This window comes from Cervus canadensis, chromosome 19 (genome assembly GCF_019320065.1).
Source record: "Cervus canadensis isolate Bull #8, Minnesota chromosome 19, ASM1932006v1, whole genome shotgun sequence".
NCBI classification, from domain to species: Eukaryota; Metazoa; Chordata; class Mammalia; order Artiodactyla; family Cervidae; genus Cervus; species Cervus canadensis.
The window spans coordinates 35,206,132-35,212,023 of NC_057404.1; positions in this window are offsets into that span (position 1 = coordinate 35,206,132).

The following is a 5,892-nucleotide window of genomic DNA, read 5'->3' on the forward strand; positions in this document are numbered from 1 at the left end:
CCTCTGGACCATAGCCTGCTAGGCTCCTCTGTTCATGGAATTCTCCAGGCAAGAATACTGAAATGGGTTGCCATGTCCTCCTCCAGGGGATCTTCCTGACCCAGAGATCGAACCCACATCTCTTATGTTTCCCGCACTGGCAGGCAGGTTCTTTATGACTAGCACCACCTAGGGAGCCCCAGTTGTAAATTAAGAGGAATCTACTGAGCAAATTTGTGATTATAGGAGATAGGCCAAGTAACTTGAAGAAAGTCCATTTAAATCACGGAGAACACTAAAATTTCTCAGGAATATTGAGATTTCAATTGAATTTGAAGAATATTTCAATGAAGAAAAATGTCAAAATATTGAGAAATATTTGAGGAGGGGTGTTAGCATCTGGAACCTGGTATGGTAACTGCACTTCTGCCTCCATGGCCTTGCTGTGGCCAACTTTCATTACCCCAGGTTTTGAGCCTTTTGCCTGGTCACAGTCTATAAGCTGGCAAATTCAAGTCTGCATTTTCTGATGACCTTACACTACCTGAAATTTCCTTCCTCTCAAAGAGACCAACTGTTCAAATTCTAGCTCAGATGCTAATGCAAGCATCAAGCTTCCCCCAAGTGCTACAGTTGGAAGTGCCCAGCACTTCTCTGATGTCCACAAGTGTTTGTGTCACCTTCTATTAATATCCCAACAAACATATAGTTTCCTTTCACTATTTACATGGCCTGTATGATTCAAGTTTGTGTCTCAAATACCTTTGGACACTTTAACAACAGCTAACTTGTTGGTTTATGTATAATAAAGGACAGTAGTTTTAGTTATATGTTAAAGAACTCGTCTGTTTTGCCTTTTCATGAACAGAATAGTCCTCCCTGTCATCTCAACGCACTCATTAACCTGAGGAAGAGGAGGAAGGAGCAGGAAATAGGCATACCTTTGGATAGAGCAGAAATTCATATGGAAAACAATTCATATTGAGTTTCTGAACACCTGAATACTGAGGTCACATTTCTATGTCTGTAACCAAACAATTGATTTTTAAATTAGCTTCTATAGGGTAGTGAAGATGCTACTACTAAGTAAGATTGAGACTATCAAACTTGCTGGTTTATTTAGAGGATATAATATGGGGAAGTTTAAAAAAAAACAAAAACTAGAAATTCAAATCTTACCATGTCTATTTTCAGATAGTGTGGCAAAAACAGTAAGGAAGAGCTAGGATGTCAGGTCTTTTTCCTTGTGTCTTCTTTTTCATCGTGTCTACATATGAGGGAGAAGAAGATAGAAACCCTATGGATTAAGAAGAAGAGACGGCAAGATCATCTTATATCAATACGTTGTACCTCAATGGGAAAAAAAGAGAACCTATTAATATTTAGTAATTTTGTGTCAGAGAGGCATCTAGAATGTCCTTAATGAAAAAAGACACATAGGGTAGCAATGATTTGAAAGCCATGGTAACTTCTACAATAACCACTGTGAGAGGCCATGGGCATAGGTGCAAATCGTTGTATTTTGCAGAGCTATTAGGACTCAACCCAAGGATGAGTCCCAGAGCACCAGTAGACTTGACAGTCATCAAGTGTTCCAGAGAACAGGCTCTCCAGTCAAAGTGTCTGAGTTCCAATCCCTGTTCTGCCCCTCAGTAACCTTGTGACATTAGAAAAATACCTGTTTTTCATCAGCATTCTTGTTGGTAAATTAGGATACTAAAAGTATCTACTTTATAGTGCTGTTATAAGGGTTGAATACCTTAATTCACATAAAAACTACTAACCATACATGAGACTGAATAAACATTAAGTGTTAGCTATATTTAAAATAGACTTCCGAAATGGCTCAACAGTAAAGAATCTATCTGTATTGCAGGAGACATAGGAGCTGCAATTTCAGTCCCTGGGTGGGGAAGAACCCCTGGAAGAGGAAATGGCAACCCACTCCAGAATTCCTGCCTGAAAAATCCCATGGACAGAAAAGCCTGGTGGGCTATAGTCCATAGGGTCGCAAAGAGTGGGACATAATTGAGCACACACATACATATATTTAAAATATTATTATTGAAATTTTAGTAAAGACATCAATTTGTTGGAGAGGTTTCAGAATCTTTTTGTCATTTCACCAATACAAAATATGTTATATCAAATGTATTATAATATTTTGAATGCTTTGATTCCATAAGTACTTTAATGTTATCTCCATTCATATGAATAATTTTACTTCCAAATATGAAAATTATAATCATAATTTATGAATATTTAGTTTAAAAAACTCAACACATTCCATATTTCAAAATTTTGGCAAAAGCATGCTAGAATAAAATGATTCAATTATGTGATTACAACATAAAAATGTGAGCAGCGTATGTGTTTATGCTGGTACCTTATGTTCACAAAGTCAAGATAACGCTTGCAGCAAAGGAGGCCTCAAAGGTCAGTTCTGTGGAGAATAGAACAATATCTACCAAGCCTCACAATGTTTTTTTAAAGGGGAAAAAAAGTGCACTCCAGGGATTGTGACATGGTTGTCACATTTTAAGGAATTTAAGCTATGGGAAATGTGTGTGTAGTAAAAATGGCTTTTAACACTGCTTATGATATAAAGTTGATGTTTCTCACTCACCATGCCTTTCTAATAGTAACAGTTAATTTGAGCTGAGTCTGCCACACTCTTTTACTTCATTCTACAAATGCTTGCATTTATGAAAAAAAACCTCACAGAATGAAACCTGAATTCATGAAACATTCCCAGAATGAAGCTTGCTGACCTATATAAGTATTTAAAGTAGCAATTTTCATCTCATTAGTACAAGAGGCTCACCAACTGAATAGATCACTCAGAAAATACAGATGTGTCCATTTTTTAACATGTCAGCATTCAACTGAAGGACGATGTCACTGATGTATGTTTCAGCACCCCCACCCCCATACATGTTAGAGGCTCATGTGCAGAAACCTGCCCTTTTGGAGATAAAAATGTCTATTTGTAAGTGAACAGATGGCTTTGCTCAAGTTCAGAGGCACATCTTAGGCAGAATCTCAGGGGAAGGAGGGACTGCGGGAGGAGGAGGGCTGGTGGAGTTTGAAAAGGCTTCCCGGGTGATTCTGATAGCCTCCCACCTTGCCCCCAATGTGCAGCACTGATGTAAAGCTTAAAGATACATAAATGTCAGGGAGACACTGATTTGAACTGCAGAGTAAAACATGAACACTTCCCCAGGTAGAAACCTGTCTGGTTGCATTTCTTTGCATTTTATGTCATAATTTTTAAAGCCCGAACCTCCCAACAATATCTTAAAATTGACTCATTTTAACTTCTGATTAGTTCAAATATTGCATTAATGCTGTGTGTGTCTGTGTGCTCAGTTGCTTAGTCATGTCTGACTATCTGGCCCCATGGAGTGCAGCTTGTCAGACTTTTCGTGCCTCATGGTGGCATTAAATGCCAGGTCCGACATGGTCATTCAAAGATGATTATTATTATTTTGGATAGTTTTCCATATATATAGGTCACAATAAAATGGGTCACACATATATGACTTCATAATGTCAGTAACCACATCTACAAGTCTTATTAGTGGAGCCATTGAAGGAAGATTTGAGATTCAGAGTAATTAAAATAATTGTGTTTGTGTGCTCAGTCATGTCTAATTCTTTGTGACCCCATGGACTCTAGCTTGGCAGGCTCCTCTGTCTATGGAATTTTCCTGGTAGGAATACTGGAGCAAGTTGCCACTTCCTACTCAAGGGCATCTTCTTGACCCAGGGATCAAACCCAAGTCTCTTGCATCGCCTCCATTGGCAGGCAGATTCTTTACCACTATGCCACCTGGGAAGCCCAATTAAAATAATTCCCTTTCGGTAATTACCAAAATGACCTCTGAAAAATCCTTTATATCCAATGACAAAGTGTGGTAAAGGTTTTGTGTGTACAAATTTACCCAGTAATTCTTATGCATGCTAAGATCTAAGATCTTGTTAAACTAAAGAAAACAAGGAAAAAGTCAAAGCAGATGTCTGAGCATTTAAACCTTATGATTTTCATGTAACTACTGAATCCAGAGAAGTGCAAGATGCAAGGTAGAAGTGCCAGAAAGTTACCCTGATTTCTTCCAGGGGGTAAACAACCTTTGCTACACACGAAAGGAGGTGCTTGTGTTCCCTTGGCTATGCTGTGCTTAGTCGCTGAGTCATGTCTGACTCTTTGCTACCCCATGAACTGTTAGTCTGCCAGGCTCCTCTGTCCATGGGGAGTCTCTAGGTAAGAATACTGGAGTGGGTTGCCATCCCCTCCTCCAGGGGATCTTCCCAACCCAGGGATCGAACGCAGGTCTCCCGCATTGCAGGCAGATTTTTTACTATCTGAGCCACAAGGGAAGCCCAAGAATACTGGAGTAGGTAGTCTATTGCTTCTCCAGGGAATCTTCCCAATCCAGGAATTAAACCAGGGTCTCCTGTGTTGCAGATGCATTCTTTACCAGCTGAGCTACCAGGGAAGCCACTGTATTCCCTTGGAGGCATCAAGGCTTCCCATTCTTGGGAGGGTGGGAGGATAAAGCTCTTTCTTTCATCTAGACAGTGTTGTAATCAGATGAATGTGGAATATCTAAAGAGAAGAGATTGACAGAATTGGTTGAGTAGGCAACAGGAAAGGTTGTGTTTGAAATTCTTGTCTGATGAAGCAGTGGATGCAAGAGCCCTTCTAGCCCAGTTCTGAGCTCACCTGTTTCCTGGAGGGGACTGGATACGTAAAGAGAGAAAAGAATTGAAGCCAGAGTCCATGACAGTGCTGGGACATAGAAAATCTAACTTGTCATACACACAAGAGGAGTTGCCTGTGTTCCCTTAAAAGTGAAAGTGTGAGTCGCTCAGGGTATGTCCGTCCTCCAGGCCAAATGCCACTTGGCTAACAATGAAAGTGAAAGTCATTCATTCATCTCCGACTCTTCATGACCCCATGGACTATACAGTCCATGAATTTTCCAGGCCAGAATACTGGATTGGATAGCCTTTCCCTTCTTCAGGGGATCTTCCCAACCCAGGGATCGAACCCAGCTCTCCTGCATTGCAGGCAGATTCTTTACCAGCTGAGCCACATGGGGCTAACAATGGTCTCTGCATTTTGTGTTTGCCTTATGAGGCAACTTGCCATGATTTTCAAGGTTAGTAATTGTTGTATGTGGTATTGATGGTTGGGGAGTGTGTGTGCATGTAAATATAGGGGGTAGTCAACCAGTTCTTTCTCTTGAGACCTAGGCTAAATACCACTCTATCATCAACTTCCCATTATTTACAGGTAATGCTTCAGTAGATCTCTCACACACGCCGTTATATAGTCACAGTTTTACTCCTCCTGCAATCTACAACTCCTGATTTCCTTCTAGCATTTTTAATTTTTATGCTGGGTCCTTCCATCACCTATTTTTCTACTGTCTTAGCCTTTTTCGTTTCACATCCCCCCCGCCCCACCTTCTCTCCATCTCTCTTCTATTATATAAAGAGCCAAAGGATGACTTATTTTTCTATCATGATTAGAATTTGACCTTAGGGAAGATAATTTTATAGACAAGGAAACTGAGCTTCAAAATGTCAAATTTACTTATCCAAATCAAGATATTTTAATAATAAAATCAGCAGCAATAACCATGTCTTCTAGGATCTTTCCAAGACAACCAGAAAACAGAATAGGAGATTACTGTTATCAGTTCCACTTTTGATATGATTTGACTTAACCCAACCAAATAAACTTTGGCTTATTTATCTTTAAATAGGGCATGAATAAATACAGTTGCTATCAAGCATCACATTGTGAATGGTATCAAATGACCTAATACAATGCATGGAATATAGTAAGTGCACGAGAAACAGGATTTTTGTACTAAGTTCAATGCTTTTTCTTTTAGGTCATAT